A 20,099-nucleotide genomic window follows, 5' to 3' on the forward strand; every position below is an offset into this window, starting at 1 on the left:
TTCACAGTATTTATGCATGGCAGAGGTCACCTCTAACATTAAGGGGCTGAATCTGATCTCACCTCCACCAGCTGGACCCTGGGTAACTTCATTGATTCAGCAGTCATTCTGATTTAACTCTGGTGTAAGTGACATCAGATTTTGCCCCATAGTTTGTATTTAAGTGTAACTAGTAGCCACAAAATCTCTCAACTGTGCATTATAGATAAAATATCATAATGAAAAGCAGCTGGCAGTGCCATAGAAAACTGCATCCAACAATCTGACACACTGTTTCTAGGGATGGAGAGAGGCCAAGCCACTAGACAGATGAGTTACAGGGGAGAGAAGAACTAGGTTGAGCTTTTGATGCAACAGTGCTTTAGATGAACCAGAATTTTTAAAAGACAAGGTAACGAAGCCCAAAACAGATTGCTTCAGAGAACCTGGCACACACACAGATTTGAAGAAACCTAGATAGAAATCTATCAAAGTACTTATTTGGCTCTCATCAGCACAGAATATGAGCACTTTGGGGCAGGGAATTCAGGAAGAGATGCAATGGCTCTTACTCTTTCACAGGGAGTCAACTGTCTGTATACCCCTCTAGAAGTTTCAGAATGCTTCTTCTTGGAAATCTGTTGGTTGAGGGTGGATACTTTTGGTGGGTATTTTTTTTGCCTCCACTTTGGCATGGGTAGGAACCCAGAAGGCATTAAGAGGTGAATACAGGATCTACAGCTGCAGCTTGTGTGAGGTGAATAAGATGGGAGATTCCCTGCATCTGTTCTTGTGTTCCTATGCACAGCATGGTCTTATTGGTTAATCTATTTTCTTATTTACACTTGCACACCTAACAACTTCCAATCTTGCTTTAAAAATATATATGTTCTAGAAAAGAACTTGGTTTGTCTATCAGTGTGCTCACACCAGCCTGAAATATGAAATACCTGTGAGGTGAAAAATTCTTAGTTGGGAAGGAAATGAGAACAGCAAGTGTGACAGTAGTTACTAGAAAAGAGGATACCATCATAGGGCCTAATCACATCAGCCACACTATCAGAGGCTCGTTCACCTGCGCATCTACCAATGTGATATATGCCATCATGTGCCAGCAATGCCCCTCTGCCATGTACATTGGCCAAACTGGACAGTCTCTACGTAAAAGAATGAATGGACACAAATCAGACGTCAAGAATTATAACATTCAAAAACCAGTTGGAGAACACTTCAATCTCTCTGGCCACTCGATCACAGACCTAAGAGTGGCTATACTTCAACAAAAAAGCTTCAAAAACAGACTCCAACGAGAGACTGCTGAATTGGAATTAATTTGCAAACTGGATACAATTAACTTAGGCTTGAATAGAGACTGGGAATGGATGAGTCATTACACAAAGTAAAACTTTCTCCATGGTATTTCTCCCTCCCTCTCCCCCCTCCCCCCCCACTGTTCCTCTGATATTCTTGTTAACTGCTGGAATTAGCCTACCTTGCTTGTCACCATGAAAGGTTTTCCTCCTTTCCCCCCCCTGATGCTGGTGATGGCTTATCTTAAGTGATCACTCTCCTTACAGTGTGTATGATAAACCCATTGTTTCATGTTCTCGGTGTGTGTGTATATAAATCTCTCCTCTGTTTTTTCCACCAAATGCATCCGATGAAGTGAGCTGTAGCTCACGAAAGCTTATGCTCTAATAAATTTGTTAGTCTCTAAGGTGCCACAAGTACTCCTTTTCTTTTTGCGAATACAGACTAACACGGCTGCTACTCTGAAACCAGTAGTTACTAGAGATATAATTCTGTCAGAGGGCATAAACTTTTGTAACTACTTTACAGTTAATTGGCCATGGCTCAAGAAATTTGCTCAATGCTGGCACCAAGGTTTTTGTCATCTACAAATAAGTCTCTCAATTATTGAACCTAATGAAGTATTGTGAACTCTGGTGCAATATTCTAAGAATGCTACGTTATTGATCCTTTGAATCTGCCTGAATGTTTATAGTCAAGTCCTTTGCTATTTGTACTAACTTTTCCATTAGCCTATTTGAGGGTGCACAGTAAGGCCTTGATGTGGTGCACTTGAACTAATGTCAAAGAGAATTGCTAAAATAAGTCACTCCTGAATTATTGGCCATTATCTGTTATTAGCTCCTCTAGAATCACAAGCAAGCAAATTGTGATTTACCGTGTGTTATTACAGTGTAATCAATGCAACAGCTTGGTTTAAAAAAAAAAGCAGTAGTCTACGATAAAAGGTAATCTTTCCCATTTAATTTAAATAGACTCATGTCCACTTTGAAACAAAGGAATCAGGAATCGGATGTAGTTTCAGTGATTTGTTTGCACTCTGTTTCCTGTATTTACTGATGACTTCACACTTGGATACCTTTCTTTCATTGGTAGCAGTCAAGCCTGGCCAGAAGAGGACATCCTCTGTTTTTACACTTCTCAGTATCCAAATTGGCACAACGGGTTATTCTTAGCATTTCTGATCTCTTATCATGCAATGTTATGATACATTTTGCTTTGTCTAGAATCCCATTGTATGTGGCAATTTCATCTCTATAATCTCAATGACTGTTAATGCTTGTAAGTGCTTGGACTTCTTCTGTCAGCCCTCCATCTAGAATCATTCTCTCAAGAGCCAACCCTGCTTGATCATTTTTTCTCTCTCATTTCAGCTAGTCAAATTTTGTTTGAGAAGCAGGTAGTATCTAGGACAGATTTATTTAAAATTCCTCTTCCACATCTCCTTGCTTTCATTAAGAGAACTGTCTCTCACCAACATGCCAATGTGTCATATCCGTAATACATCTAGCATATTGCTTTGCCTCTATAGTTCCCTATCAAGTACAGACAGTATCCATATGATTAAATTCTTCCCTACCTATGAAAATGATGGTATAAATTCCAATCTACTTTATTTATCTCTAATTATTTCTACTATACCCCCACCATGGTAGCTGGCTGCCTATAATATGGAGTGGCACCGGGTCTAAATCTGTGAGAATTTAATTAATAGATTTTTATAATAAGGCAGCATTTTCCTAGGCCAAATTGGCAAACATGAACTTTCCATTTGCTTAGTTAATATTCACTGGCATGGTATGGCAACATGGCCATGCGAAGAAAACAGCTGGGTTTATATATATATATATATATATATATAAATAATACACTGGCTTAGAATGTATGATCATGTTTCCCTCTTGTGCTAGTTCCTGTGACTAGCACAGTTTATAATTTGCAGCTAAAGACATTTTTCTTTATCTGAGATGATAGAAATCTCAGTACTGAAGATTCAGAGTTTGATTTTCCTCCCCTCCCCCCAACTCCCACCTATCATCTGTTGTGTGTACATACATCTATGGTTTGGTACATGTTATCTAACATACACAAAGTCTTTCTAAAAGGCTTGATCTATTTCCTACTGAATTTTCAATCAAAACCAGACCAATACCATCCAATACATAGGGACCCAAACTTGAACACTGGATCTGGTTGGGGGAAGTTCAGCTTCTGATCAAGATCCAAAACCACAAGTCTTTTTGGCCCATTTCTAGTCATAAGTAACACCCATGTAATTAAATTCTTATTTGTATATTAACATTCTGAAGATGTTTAGGTATGTAACTAGGACATTTAAGAAAGTTATAACCAGTTAATTATTAATTGATACAGTTTTTGTGCTGCAATGTAGATATTTTCTTACATGTTAATTACAAACCTAAACAATTCATGCAAATTTAATATACTGTGATGCAATTTTGAATCTGTCAAGTGTATGTAATTGAGTTATCTGAATGCAGCTAAGTTATAGTTTCACACTCTAGATTTCATATTATTGGGAGAAAAAATGATGCAGCCTCTGTCAGCTGATGTGAGTCAGCGCTAGTCATAATTTCCCAGGGAAACTAAGAGGTATGTGCTGGTATAGACTGCTAGTCTATATTCAAGTTTACTGAAAGCACTTTATTCATATTTTTTTGAACAGTGAAATTTTTTTCCAGGCTCAAAGTTCTGAAAAGAAAATCAGAGCCTTTACTTCTCAGTCAGAATTTCAGCACTTTGTATTTTTGCCTCCTAAATTATTTTCAAATTGATCTTTCCCAGCTATGACTAGATTGGGCATCTTGAATTTAGGATTTATTCTTCCATAGTGGCTTGTGCCTCCCCATGATTAACCCTGGAAGTAACTCATTGTGCTGCAGACACATTTTTTGTCAGATCCTGAGCATTTTACTTGGGACTCATCCCAGCAAGGTGCTTCATAGAGTTTACAGTAGTACAGCTAGAGTTCGTCAGGAACCAGAATTTCTATTTTGTGGGAAACGCCATAGTTTCAAAATGAACAACACTGTTATGTCTATTACCATTCTGAAATGCATCTTCCTTTGTTGATATGAACTACTATATACTATTCCACAGGTGTAATGAAATACATTTTTCAAGTTTGGTGCTCTGTTTATTGAAGAGCATTCTATTAAATATACAATCGCTGAAAAAGACATCATTATTGCCCTTTTCCCACTTAAAAGATCCATCCATGATGCCTTTTCTTTGTAGATTCAAGCAGAGACCGTTCAAAGCAACTCCCTTCCTAAGCTTCCAAAGGTTTGTAATAGTCCCAACAAAGCACTCTATGCTTTCAATTGTAAAACTAATTAGATGAATTTAAACTTCTATTTTTATAAATTGAACAGAAATTCTTCTGGAAGCCAAAGAAAAATACACACAAATACCTAACATATTAGATAAAGGTTTTGTGCTATACTTAATTTCATTTTCTTTTTGTCTATTTTTTTAAAAGAAAGTTTTTGGGCTGTGGTAATCTCCATTAAGGAATCAGACTATAAAAGTCTAGAGTTTGATCTAGTACCTACTTTACTTTTGCATTGATTACCATAACTTTATCTGAAATCGTTTCACCCAGGAGAATACAAGTAGGTTTAAAAAAAAACAGTAAGGTGAATGTTAAAGTGAAATCCGCCCACAGATCCATTCAGCCGAAGCATATGATATTAATAGGTCTTTTTCATCTCTAAGTATGATACTGTTCCTAATTCAGTATGAGACAATATTTCAGACCTCATGGAAATCAGATTGAACATTCAAATATCTTTCTGGGTTTCATCCTTTTTTTGTAGACACATCAACCTGACAATTTTACAGCCACATAAGGATAATAATTAAGCTAATGTTACTGCACCAACAGTGCAAGCTTTCCTACACTGTTCCACTGATGTATCTTAACCCTAACTGCAGGGACCAAATGTAGGTGTAAAGGATATTCTAATCTCCATGTCTGCTAAAAGATGCCAGTTAAGGCTGAGTAAGCATTTCAAAGCAATGCTTCTGAACATTAATTTGAATTCTGAATTTGTTGGCTTTGACCATGTCTTTTTTCACTGGCAATTCACAAACACTGATGGAATGATATTTTTTGCATGAATATCAGAAAAGTGGCTATTCTTACTATCATAAGCTGACAAAGGCAGGTATGTGGTAACAAGGGCATTTTTATTATCCAGTCATTTGCTTTTCATATTCTGTTTAAAATCATTCAGTTTCAATCACCCAGTCAAGAAGCAGAAGTAGAACTACGTAACTTATATGATCAATCATGTACCGCAAACAGTAGATTAAGCTATCCATTCCATCCGATGGGACAGATCATATTCAGTGCTGAGGGTTCAATTTTTTTTATTGATAACATGTCGGAGGACAGCTCTATCAGTTTATTAATCAAAGATAGATCAGCACAATATGGAAAGATAAATACATTACCAAATCCAGACAACTGTCTTGTGGCAATTTCAATCTGTTCCAAAGTATGATCTCAGTTCTGCTCATATTTCTACCCCCTTGTTTACAACAGATAGAAAACCCCCAAATACTACTGTATAATTACAGACCTTACTCTTCTTTTCTTATCTAGTTTCATACTTGTTTTTCAGGATACAAACACATATGCCACAATTATCCCTAGCATACGGTAACAATCATGCCTGGCATGCTGTTCATATTTAGCAAGCCTTAACCGAACATACATCTTGACTCTGACCATTCCTACGTGTACAAGGAACAGGGGTTATACATAGTTTACCTACTAATAAATCTCCACTATAAAGCACAGAATGAGTACAAGGCATTCTGGGAATATAGTTCATAGTTATACAACCTGGCATAAGTACAAAACTTTCTAGAAATATGACATTAGCTAACAGCAGACAGTACGTTACCTGATAAGCAGATCTGTCCTTTGCTAGAGGTGTCTGATTTTACTGCATTGGTGTTTTCTGGAGGAGTTGAAAAATGGATCAGACTAAACAATGAAATGCACAAAAACAGAATAAAAATGTATGTTTTGATTTGCTAAAGCTTTAAGACAATGACAGAATTTTGGGGGTGATAAAAGCTCATAAAAATGAATTAACCTGGTATACTGTCTTCTGAAAGTAAATCCACGCATACATTCAGCAACAGGTCTAGTGTTATTTTAGTTGCAGATATCTAGTATTTAGTGCACATGGTGATACAGAGTATGAAACAATGGAACTACTAGCCATGTCTAGGTTCTTGGGCTTAAAAAGGAGAACCTATTACACTAAACTTCTTCTCTGGATGAAAAGAGGGCTTCAGTCTTCAGTGTTGTCAATCTGCACTAAAGATCACTTAGAAAGAGAAGTTTCAGAGTAGCAGTCGTGTTAGTCTGTATCCGCAAAAAGAAAAGGAGGACTTGTGGCACCTTAGAGACTAACAAAATCTCTAAGGTGCCACAAGTCCTTCTTTTTTTAGAAAGAGAAGAGCATCTTTTGAGGGGGTGTACCAATCCTGCACGGGGCCAATGGGGGTGAACAAATCACTGTGGGTCCAGGAGGCCATGCCCCCTTCCCTTGTTGTGCATGCTCCAGGTGGAAGAGCCAGATAAAAGGAGGCAGCCCAGCTCAGTTGGGGGGGTCGTGGAGGGAGCAAGACACATACTGCAGGTTTCTGCAGAAGTACCTGCGACGCTCCAGGCGGTAGAGCTGGTAGATCCAGACTACGCCGTGGACAACTTGCTCGCTGCAGAGACTGATGGGAAAGCTGAGCCGCCGACAGCTGAGAAGTTGCCCAGGATGCACTTAGTGCTAGGAAGTGACCCAGGGGAGGTAGTAGAGGGGGATACCTGAGACCGTGACAGAGAGTTTTCCAGCTTCATAGGGCCCTGGTTTGGAATCTGGTGGAGAGGGTGGGGCTGGGTTCCCCTACTACACTCCAAGTGCTACTGTTTGCCCCAGCCAGGAGCCTGCAGGGCTCTAAACTGTTTGCTTTGCCCGCTTAGGGGTTACAGACTATTTGTTTATGTAATCCCATCAGGGGACTGGAACCAACTTGCCCTCAATCACCCACTTAACAGGGAGTCCTGGTGACAGGTTGTACCAAGTCCATACGGGGCCAACGGGGATGATCCAGCTCAATACACAGGGCCCCTGTCACATGTCTTATAAAAGCAAATAGTTTTGGTATGGACGTTTTCTGGAGATTAATGGCCACTGAACAGAGGACCATCAACTTCTCCTGTTTGGTCATGGACCATCAGGAGATGTCCTGCACTTTGATCATAATTGCTTAATTAGATTAAAATTAGGCTAAAGGTTTAAAACAATTGCAATCAGACATCTCATCAAGTTTGGGCTACAGAATATTTTAAGGCCAAGAATCCTCATTTTATATAAACTGGGGAAGGGCAACAATAATGTGGTAGCATATCAGTACTTATATATTATATAGTATTATCATGTAGAGTAAAATGCAAAGAAAGGACCACACTTAGACAATTTTCTAATCTATGAATCATCACATTTTTCAATAGAGTTGTGTTCTGCGTATATTGGTGGACCATTATCATTAAGCAATTTACTTCATCAGCGCCTTGACTACCTGCTGTAAAACAGGTTTCCTGTATGTATGATTAGATTTAACTTTTTTTGGAGCAAAAATTATGTAATTATTGCTAAAAAAGTAGGATAATTCCCTCCTAGCCACCCTACACACACACACACACACACACAGCCTGGGGGATATCCAAAATAGTTGGACAACCAGGCATTGGTTGGATAAATGGAAATGATATTTTGAACTTTAATATCACTGATATAGAGATACAGGGAATGAAGGGAATAATGCTGATGTTCACTTCACACTGTATTAAAGAGCAAAACAACAACTTTGACTTTGTTAAAATTGTATTAAAATTATGTCCATTGTGTTTAATACAATTTTGGTGTTTTAATAATCTCAATAATGTTTTTTTTACCTTTAATAAAATACAAAGTATTAAGCATTAAAAGTAAAAAGCCATTGATTAGCACTAGCAGGCACTAAGGGTACATCTACAGTACAACGCAAGCCCAAGGTTAGTGGGACTTGAATCATCTGCCCCATGTTAGGAAACCCTGGGCTTGAGCGTCTGTTGTAATTTAACCCTATGTTAAGACTTTTTAATCCATGCTTGAACCTACGGCTCTGGCGTCCATGCTGCAGTACACAGACGCAAGTCAAAGTAACCATATGCCAGAGTCCCTAGTGCATTCCTCCCGCTGAAATGTGGCCATTCTAGCCCTAGAACCCTGGTCCCTGTGAGAAAACTTTACCGCCCACTCTGCACATTATCAGGAAGAAGCTCACTTTGCAAAAGGCTTGATCAATCTGCTCTTCATTGCAAACCAGGAAGCTGTCTGATACTCTGCTTACAGATCAGTGATCTGAAAAGAATGGGCTAACATTGACTCGAGCTGCTGCCATTTGCAAAGGTGAGGTGGCTTCCATTTGCAATAGAGTGGATGGTAGATTGTTGGGATAGAGAAGATTAATGAAGTTGTCCCATGCAATTGTAGGATATTTCTGTTACCCAGGGTTTTCAGAACTCAAAGCAATGGTAACTTCACTGTTTCTCTCCAGGAAGTGCCTGGATTAAATCAATGGGGGCACAACTCATCTGTATGATAAATGCTGGGCACAAGCAAAAGTGCTTTTGCCTAAAACTACTTTTTTTTTAACTCTCAAGCACATGCACGCGCATGCATGCATACTGTCACGGTAGGGTTAGAGCATTTCAAAATATTTATAGTTATCTAAAGAGTCTGAAATGGTTTTGAGGGATCAGCAGCCAGGCTTTAGGGGGCCCCAGGCTTCTGTTTGACTGCAGGAAAGTTCAGATGCCAGATTCTTGCCCAAAAAAATTTTCTCAGACTGCTCCCAAAGCAAATTCTTTTGCCTAATCTTTTATAACTAACTTCAAACAAAGCACATAACCTATAGTGATTACTAGCAGGTCATCATAGTAATCCCTACTGGGTCAACAATTCTCCTGTTTTCAGCAAAACTACTCATCTCATATCAAAATATTTTTAGTCATAACAACAATAAAACTTACGTGTTAAAGGTGTCAGAGGTGCTCAAAACCAAGGTCAGCCATCCAAAAACTTCTTCTGTTCTCACTATACATTCACTTCTTATCCCATCCTCCCATTCTAATAGCAAAACTGCAAACATGCAGTTATTTGGCCTTGCCTCTCAGGGACCAAGATTTTCCTAGCTATATGATGTTTGTTTTTTAACTGGCAGTGACTGAACATACAAAATAGCTTGCCAGAACCCTGATACAAAAACAATTCAATGAACCAGATATAACTTTAACAGTATGCTTTGCAATTAGGATCCTGCATACACACCCACAAATATTTGTGTGATTGTGAACGGAGAAAATTAAATGTAAAATTTGCACACAACCAGTTAGTCTTAAAATAATCTGATTTTTCTAGGAATTATGCCTCAGGCAAGGCCTGTGTGACCCACACAGGAAAGGATTAACATTTGTAAAAATTATCTAAACCTGTTTATCTACTTCTTCTCCTTAAGGTCTAGTCTACACTAAAGATGATTATTGATTATATTAAACTGGTGCAGACACTGATAGGAAACAAAGGGTAGGAATAAATGGTCAGTTTTCAGAATGGAGCGAGGTAAATAATGATGTCCCCCTGGGGTCTGTACTGGGATAAGTCCTATTCAACATATTTATAAATGATCGGGGAAAAGGGGTAAAAAGTGAGATGGCAAAAGTTGCAGATGATACAAAACTACTCATGATAGTTAAATCCAAAGCAGACTGCAAAAAGTTGCAAATGGATCTCACAAAACAGCATGACTGCGCAACAAAATGGCAGATGAAATTCAACGTTTATAAATGCAAAGTAATGCATATTGGAAAACATAATCTCAACTATACATATACAATGATCGGATCTAAATTAGCTGTTACTACTCAAGAGAGAGAACTTGGAGTCATTGTGGATAGTTCTCTGAAAACATTCACTCAGTGTGCAGCAGCAGTCAAAAAAGGTAACAATGTTGGGAATCATTAGGAAAGGGATAGATAATAAGAAAATATCATATTGCTGCTGTATAAATCCATGGTATGCCCACATCTTGAATACTGCATGCAGAGGTTGTCGCCCCATCTCAAGATATATTGGACTTGGAAAAGGTTCAGAAAAGGGCAACAAAAAGGATTAGGGGTATGGAACAGCTTCTGTATGAGGAGAGATTAAAAAGACTGGGACTTTTCAACTTGGAAAAGAGATGACTAAGGCAGGATACGATAGATGTTTATAAAATCATGAGTGGTGTGGAGAAAAATAAATAAGGAAGTGTTCTTTACTCTGTCTCATAACACAAGAACTAGGGGTCACCAAATGAAATTAATAGGTGGCAGGTTTAAAACAAAAGGAAATATTTCTTAACACAACGTACAGTCAATCTGTGGAACTCTTTGTCAGAGGATGTTGTGAAGGCCAACAATATAACAGGGTTCAAAAAAGAACTTGATAAATTCATGGAGGATAGATCCATCAAGGGCTATTAGCCAGGATGCACAGGGATGGTGTCCCTAGCCTCTGTTTGCCAGAACCTGGGAATGGACGACAGGGGATAGATCATTTGATGATTACCTGCTCTGTTCGTTCCCTCTGGGGCACCTGGCATTGGCCACTGTCAGTATTTGCAAAAATCATGTCTCTATAATGACTAGACAGCCTTGAGTATAAGAGTCTGCTGTTCACTAATAGCAAAAGGAGGGTTTGGGGTTTTGGCACCCCACATGGGACTTAAATTCCTGTGGACCCCAGGGACGTGAGATGACTTTTTGTGACTAGGAATGCATTTTCATGTACTTAGTTTATCCAAATGCAATCAATTAGAAGGGACCAAAGAAGCCAGGTTTCATTTGCAATTTGCTGGCCCCAAAATCATATCTAGTGCTTTGTAGTGCCCAAAGAAGTTTACAGGCTTTATCAAACAGAGACAATACTATCAAACACCCACTTCAGTGGTCCATTCTTGAAGCTGTACAGATATGTATTTTTTAATTAAATTAAAAATTAAATTTGGGGAATATATTTGGAAGATTGATGATAGAAATGTGCTTTAAGAAGGGATTTAATTGAAAGAGGGAGTGCAAGGAGAGGTGTTCTGTATCCCATTAGATACAAGCTAGAGTAAATGTTAAACTGTTACTAATGAAACAGGAAAATAAGATTATATGTAGATATACTAATCTTCTTGGCCCACTAGGGGAGATAATGACAGTACAGCTTCAGATATATAATTTCTCCTTTAATGGGATAGAAACAGGGCTGTTTGCAGGCATGCAGGGGAGTGATTATGTACCCATGCCACTAAAATAAATTTTTAAAAGTGTGAAAGTGAATCATGTCATAGTTGTATTTTCTAGCGATGTTTCTCCAATAAGATACCAGCCTGTGTGAAAGGACACAGCATCATGGAGTTAAAGAGATATGCAAGAGAACAGCTCGTTTGGCTAGTATTCCAGCCACTTGTCACTGTTCAGAGCAGGAGAGATTTAGAGACAGAGAATGTACGCAGGCTTCACACAAACCTTGTGTGAAGGCCCAAGGGACTCCTCATTCAGGAGCATCTCTAATACTACAGTATTTAAAAAAAAATAGAAATTACACATTGTGTTGTAGGCACTGCCTGGCCAGCTATTGGAATAGTGATATATTGATCCTGTATTGTCAATATTCTGAGTTGTTCACTTACAATAATCGCTTTTCTTAACTGTTCACACAGTTCTTGTTTACAGAAAAATCTAGAGCCAGATCCATTAGCTCTCTGAATTGATGGTGACTACTTGGAAAGTTTTTTTTTTTTTTTTTTAATCTGGACAAGTTTAAAAGATCTTGTTTTTTTTTCTGTAATTGTGGGATCCAGTAATAACCATGACTAAGTGGATACTCTAGTATTTGAAAAGAATACCTATCAGGTAAGTGAAGAAATTATCTAAAATATTTGTGCAGTTAGATCAAGATCTTGGGAACATGGGAGTCGGAACAGAGCATAAAGCCCCATAACAAAATCCAAATAAAGAGTGAAAAGAGTAATTGTTAGGTGAGAGACATGGAGATCTGGTAGAACAAGTGCTCCTTGAAGTGGTAGACTTACTGAAAGAAGAAATGCAGGGGCCCTAAGAATGAACAAGATAATAAGAGGGTGTGCAATGGCCCAGCCTATGAGGTGGGTGAATTCAAGCTGGCAGTGGAGACAGTGAAGGATACAACTGCTCAGCAAACACCCTTGGTGGAGGGTGAAGGAGAGTGGAATGAAACACTCACACAAATCTTGCCAAGGTATCATTGCACATGGACATGCTCCACAGGGGCCAGTAGCTGACAGTGAAGAGCCTGCAAGGGGAACTAGGTGATGAATGCAAGGACCTTTATCTTGCTTCTGACCCAAACTCAGGTTATTTAGAGCCTTCCCCTTCTTGCAGAGGGGAAAAGAAAAGGCAAAAGCCAACATTAGCCTAAAGAAGGAAGCAAAAAACAAACACAGAAATTATTTTTAGTTTAAAGAACAGGTAATAGTTTTTCAGGAATAAGCATATATTATTTTGTTACCTATTAGTTATTCACCTTACCTTTTAAAAAGACATCTGATGAGTTCTCATTCAGAGAAATCTTCATGTTAGAAGTGTAAAATTAGATTAACCTATAAATAGGGCTTGTCTTACCCCTCATAGCTAAGTTTTAAACCAGATGCCATGTGGAAGATTAATATGCCCAATGGGTAAAATACTGAGGTATAAATATGTACATATAATAAAATAAACCCAGAAGATCCTTCTTTATTGGACCTATGTCCATAGAGACCATGTTATGCTATACAATGCACATGGGATCTTTTATAAGAGAGAAGGCAAATATGCCATATTTATTGAAAATACAACAGTTAGTATATGCTTTTCAGTCTCACACACACACACACACACACACACACACACACACACACACACACACACAGAGTCTTGCCAGTTGATGTTTTTATAGTTACCAGTCTGGAGTCTGGATCAATCTAGTGGCCAGCCAGATTGGTCGCAGAGGGGAGCTGGGCTTTGTCGGTTGCGATTCGATGCTCCTGGAGTAGTGGCAAGACGAATCCAAAATCCCATGTCAGAGCACCCTAATCTAGTTCTTTTTCTTTGTTGAAGACTATGAATTTTGCTGTGTCAGTTTGTGACAGGTTACTCCTTAATTAGTGTATCTGTTGATGTAAACATTCCAAAACACCTCAGAGAGGGTTATCTTGTCCTGGTTTCGATTTAATCAATTGTTCTGTCTTTAGGGGTGCCAGCCTTCACCTCAGGGTTGTCAATTTGCCCTTCCTTCATTATGGATGCTCGTTGATGATTTTCTGGTGTTGTTAAGTCTCTTTTTCCTTGACCATCTGGCTATAACAATGACCTTCACACCTTTTTCGCATCTTTTTCTGATGCATACATTCCTCATTCACCCAAACAGTCTTTTTACAGAGACCTTTGAGAATACAAATAGTGTCAGTTTATTTTGAATCTCCTTAACATAGACACAATACAAGATCCTGTCTTTTACTTACTAAATCTTAAAACAAAGAAATGTATATTTAACTAGAGTGCCTAATTTGTAATACATATAGGAAACCATAGAAGACATTATAACTTATCCTAAAACAAAAGGGTGACCATAATCAATCATAAGGATTGTTCTGGTCTCTCCCTGCCTTTACATCAGTACAGTCACTGGCAGTCTCAGATGCATTCCTACCTATGTCCCAGAGGGTCATTCCTTTCTGCTATTCAAAAAGGGTGACTGGTAAAATGAAATCAAGCCATACATTAGTACTGCTATTCTTATAGTACAATTATAAAATCCTGCTCCTGCAACCATGGGTAAAATGCAAGTATATTTACACTTTTTGAATATACCATCCAAAGGTCTGAGAGTAAAAGCCAATTTATAGTATAAACAATTAAGCAAATAATTATTAATGAGAGAACTGATGAGCCAAAAGAGTCCTTCTAATCTTAGTGGTATGATTCATTTGTTCCCTTTCCCAACTTTTCATCATCATCATTATTATTTAGCAGCTATATTGCAGTGGTGTCTAAAGGTAGCAGCCAGTCTGGACCCCATTGTGCTAGGTGCTAGAGCTGGTTGAACATTTTTCATTGGCATGATTTTCTGATGAAAAATGCCCTTTTTGCGAAACTCCTATGGACATTTTAAAAATTTCACTTTGCAGAAAAAGTTCAGTTTTTTGTTGGGGAAAGCGAAATGAGGATTCCTGGGCTACCTGCTTGGAAGGCTCCTGGAAGAAACAGAAGGACAAGCTTTTGAGCTTCACAAATCTCTTCTTCAGGTCTGACTTGACGGGCTGAATTTAAAGGATCCACTGCAGGGGCTAAAGACCCTGGTGAAGGCAGATAGACAGTTTTGTTAGACTTTTGCTATCCCAGAAGGGGTTCATTTTGATTGTGTAACCTGGATGAAGGGCCAAGGCACTGAAGACTTGCCAAGTGAGAGCAACAACTTACAGAGGATACGGGGAGGGGGCAGACAAAGACTGCAGTTTTGCTAAGTGCTCCCTCTCCATCCCCATTACAAATTGATACCAAAAGTGGGGTTATGAGACCTCCGTCCTATCAAGGAGGAGTGGCAATCAAGAGTGATGCTTATGCCTGTCTCAAGTGAGAAATGTCTGCTATCCCATCTCAGGCTTGGCAGGGAGCCCAGCAGCTACTACAGCATCCAAATAAGCCTGACCATTGCAGACCCCAAAAGGGAAATGAGTCAGATAGGCCCACCAAGGATTTGCTGGGACAGTGGGCAAGAGGGGCATAAAAGACCAGTTAGCCCCTGGAGTAACAGAGACAAGGGAGATTAGAGGTGGGCACAGAGTACTGACATGCCCAGGGAGGTCCATATTACAAAAGATGCCTGCTCTCAATAGCCAGAGGCTCTGATAGCTGTTAAAGAAACTGATAAAACACAGGGGTCAAGAAGAGTGAAGTCCCAGGCGTAATGTGTTTTGAGTTTGGGGAGCTGGGACATGTAAAGAGACAATGCAGAAGGTCAGCCTAGATGATTGGGTGGTCCCTACTGGGCTTAAACTCTCTGACTCAATTCACAGAACAACGGGCCTTCTTATTCCATTGTATTTCTGTCACTTTGTCTAGTTACTCTAAATGACTGGAAAGTCTACCAGGAAACACAGAATCAAGTGAAAAATTGTCTTACTGGAAAAGGAATAGCAGGCAAAATTCTGTAATTTGGGAAATTTTTCAATTACTGTTCATCTACTCTTTCAACACCTGCCATCTGCCTTTCCTTTGAGGTGAATCACTTTGGTGGACTGGGGGTTAGCATTGTACATGGAAATGCAATTTACACCTCCAGGCAACAGCAAAGGTCAATCTGACCCATCATCATTGTTTATTTATCCACACTTGCCATTGTGTTTTATCCAGAAAGTGTTGTGTGCCTCTAACTTCTTTGGAAAACACAGTGACAGGTTTGGTCACAGAGACCCCCTTGGGACTGTCACCTGATATGCTGAAACTACCTCTGAGCCCATTTTCCCTGTCAGTTTGGGACTCCAGAACCCTGTCTTGTTGAGCCAGAAACCCAAGCCTGCTGCAACACAGACCATGTCCCCAGAGCTACAGGCTTTAACTGAAAACCACTCAGCAGGTACTCCTGTCTCCAGCACCCACACACTTAGCTCTCAATGGGATCCAAACCCCAAATAAATCAGTTTTACTCTGTTTAAAGCTTATACAGGGTAAACTCATCAATTGTCCGCCTTCTATAACACTGATAGAGAGATATGCACAGCTGTTTGCTCCCGCAGGTATTAATCACTTTGGGTTCAATAATAAACAAAAGTGATTTTATTAAGAATAAAAAGTAGAATTTTTCAAGTAATAACAGACAGAAAAAAGTAAGTTACCAAGCAAAATAAATCAAAACATGCAAGTCTAAGCCTAATACATTTAAGAAACTGAATGCAGGTAAATCTCACCCTCAGAGATGTTCCAATAAGCTTCTTTCACAGACTAGACTCCTTCTTAGTCTGGGCCCAATCCTTTCCCCTGGTACATACCTTGTTAGTTCCAGCAGGCATCTCAGGTGAAAAGCAGGGGATTCCACATGACTGGGACCCCCTTTGTTCTGTTTCACCCCCTTTAATAGCTTTCACACAAAGCAGGATTCCTTTGACTCTCTCTGGGTTCCCACCCCTCCTTCTAAATGGAAAAGCACCAGGTTAAAGATGGATTCCATTTCAGGTGACATGATCACATGTCCTGTGAGACTTCATTACCCACTTGCTGGCACACAGGTATACAGAAAGTCTACAAATAAACAGAGCCATTTAAAACCAATTGTTCTAATTAATGGGAGCCATCCAGATTCCAAACCACCATTAATGGCCCACACTTTGCATAATTACAATAGGACATCAGAGTTATTCCTAGTTATATATTCCTAGTTTCAGATACAAGAATGATACATTTATACAAATAGGATGACCACTCTCAGTAGATTATAAGATTTGTAATAAGAAAAGGAGTACTTGTGGCACCTTAGAGACTAACAAATTTATTAGAGCATAAGCTTTCGTGAGCTACAGCTCACTTCATCGGATGCATTTGGTGGAAAAAACAGAGGAGAGATTTATATACACACACACAGAGAACATGAAACAATGGGTTTATCATACACACTGTAAGGAGAGTGATTACTTAAGATAAGCCATCACCAACAGCAGGGGGAGGAAGGAGGAAAACCTTTCATGGTGACAAGCAGGTAGGCTAATTCCAGCAGTTAACAAGAATATCAGAGGAACAGTGGGGGGTGGGGTGGGAGGGAGAAATACCATGGGAAATAGTTTTACTTTGTGTAATGACTCATCCATTCCCAGTCTCTATTCAAGCCTAAGTTAATTGTATCCAGTTTGCAAATTAATTCCAATTCAGCAGTCTCTCGTTGGAGTCTGTTTTTGAAGCTTTTTTGTTGAAGTATAGCCACTCTTAGGTCTGTGATCGAGTGACCAGAGAGATTGAAGTGTTCTCCAACTGGTTTTTGAATGTTATAATTCTTGACGTCTGATTTGTGTCCATTCATTCTTTTACGTAGAGACTGTCCAGTTTGGCCAATGTACATGGCAGAGGGGCATTGCTGGCACATGATGGCATATATCACATTGGTAGATGCGCAGGTGAACGAGCCTCTGATAGTGTGGCTGATGTGATTAGGCCCTATGATGGTATCCCCTGAATAGATATGTGGACAGAGTTGGCAATGGGCTTTGTTGCAAGGATAGGTTCCTGGGTTAGTGGTTCTGTTGTGTGGTGTGTGGTTGCTGGTGAGTATTTGCTTCAGATTGGGGGGCTGTCTGTAAGCAAGGACTGGTCTGTCTCCCAAGATCTGAGAGAGCGATGGCTCGTCCTTCAGGATAGGTTGTAGATCCTTGATGATGCGTTGGAGAGGTTTTAGTTGGGGGCTGAAGGTGATGGCTAGTGGCGTTCTGTTGTTTTCTTTGTTGGGCCTGTCCTGTAGTAGGTGACTTCTGGGTACTCTTCTGGCTCTGTCAATCTGTTTCTTCACTTCAGCAGGTGGGTATTGTAGTTGTAGGAATGCATGATAGAGATCTTGTAGGTGTTTGTCTCTGTCTGAGGGGTTGGAGCAAATGCGGTTATATCGTAGCGCTTGGCTGTAGACAATGGATCGAGTGGTATGATCTGGATGAAAGCTAGAGGCATGTAGGTAGGAATAGCGGTCAGTAGGTTTCCGATATAGGGTGGTGTTTATGTGACCATCGCTTATTAGCACCGTAGTGTCCAGGAAGTGGATCTCTTGTGTGGACTGGTCCAGGCTGAGGTTGATGGTGGGATGGAAATTGTTGAAATCATGGTGGAATTCCTCAAGAGCTTCTTTTCCATGGGTCCAGATGATGAAGATGTCATCAATGTAGCGCAAGTAGAGTAGGGGCATTAGGGGACGAGAGCTGAGGAAGCGTTGTTCTAAGTCAGCCATAAAAATGTTGGCATACTGTGGGGCCATGCGGGTACCCATCGCAGTGCCGCTGATTTGAAGGTATACATTATCACCAAATGTGAAATAGTTATGGGTCAGGACAAAGTCAAAAAGTTCTGCCACCAGGTTAGCCGTGACAGTATCGGGGATACTGTTCCTGATGGCTTGTAGTCCATCTTTGTGTGGAATGTTGGTGTAGAGGGCTTCTACATCCATAGTGGCTAGGATGGTGTTTTTAGGAAGATCACCAATGGACTGTAGTTTCCTCAGGAAGTCAGTGGTGTCTCGAAGATAGCTGGGAGTGCTGGTAACGAAGGGCCTGAGGAGGGAGTCTACATAGCCAGACAATCCTGCTGTCAGGGTGCCAATGCCTGAGATGATGGGGCGTCCAGGATTTCCAGGTTTATGGATCTTGGGTAGCAGATAGAATACCCCAGGTCGGGGCTCCAGGGGTGTGTCTGTGCGGATTTGTTCTTGTGCTTTTTCAGGGAGTTTCTTGAGCAAATGCTGTAGTTTCTTTTGGTAACCCTCAGTGGGATCAGAGGGTAATGGCTTGTAGAAAGTGGTGTTGGAGAGCTGCCTAGTAGCCTCTTGTTCATACTCCGACCTATTCATGATGACGACAGCACCTCCTTTGTCAGCCTTTTTGATTATGATGTCAGAGTTGTTTCTGAGGCTGTGGATGGCACTGTGTTCTGCATGGCTGAGGTTATGGGGTAAGCGATGCTGCTTTTCCACAATTTCAGCTCGTGCACGTCGGCGGAAGCACTCTATGTAGAAATCCAGGCTGCTGTTTCGACCTTCAGGAGGAGTCCACCCTCTGTCCACATATCTATTCAGGGGATACCATCATAGGGCCTAATCACATCAGCCACACTATCAGAGGCTCGTTCACCTGCGCATCTACCAATGTGATATATGCCATCATGTGCCAGCAATGCCCCTCTGCCATGTACATTGGCCAGACTGGACAGTCTCAATGTAAAAGAATGAATGGACACAAATCAGACGTCAAGAATTATAACATTCAAAAACCAGTTGGAGAACAATTCAATCTCTCTGGTCACTCGATCACAGACCTAAGAGTGGCTATACTTCAACAAAAAAGCTTCAAAAACAGACTCCAACGAGAGACTGCTGAATTGGAATTAATTTGCAAACTGGATACAGTTAACTTAGGCTTGAATAGAGACTGGGAATGGATGAGTCATTACACAAAGTAAAACTATTTCCCCATGGTATTTCTCCCTCCCACCCCACCCCCCACTGTTCCTCTGATATTCTTGTTAACTGCTGGAATTAGCCTACCTGCTTGTCACCATGAAAGGTTTTCCTCCTTCCCCCCCTGCTGTTGGTGATGGCTTATCTTAAGTGATCACTCTCCTTACAGTGTGTATGATAAACCCATTGTTTCATGTTCTCTGTGTGTGTGTATATAAATCTCTCCTCTGTTTTTTCCACCAAATGCATCCGATGAAGTGAGCTGTAGCTCACGAAAGCTTATGCTCTAATAAATTTGTTAGTCTCTAAGGTGCCACAAGTACTCCTTTTCTTTTTGCGAATACAGACTAACACAGCTGCTACTCTGAAACCTAAGATTTGTAATGATACCTTACAAAAGACCTGTTGCATAAAGCATATTCCAGTTACATTATATCCACACTTATAGACATATTTTTATAAAAATATGGAGTGCAACGT

This window comes from Dermochelys coriacea, chromosome 4 (assembly GCF_009764565.3).
Source record: "Dermochelys coriacea isolate rDerCor1 chromosome 4, rDerCor1.pri.v4, whole genome shotgun sequence".
NCBI classification, from domain to species: Eukaryota; Metazoa; Chordata; order Testudines; family Dermochelyidae; genus Dermochelys; species Dermochelys coriacea.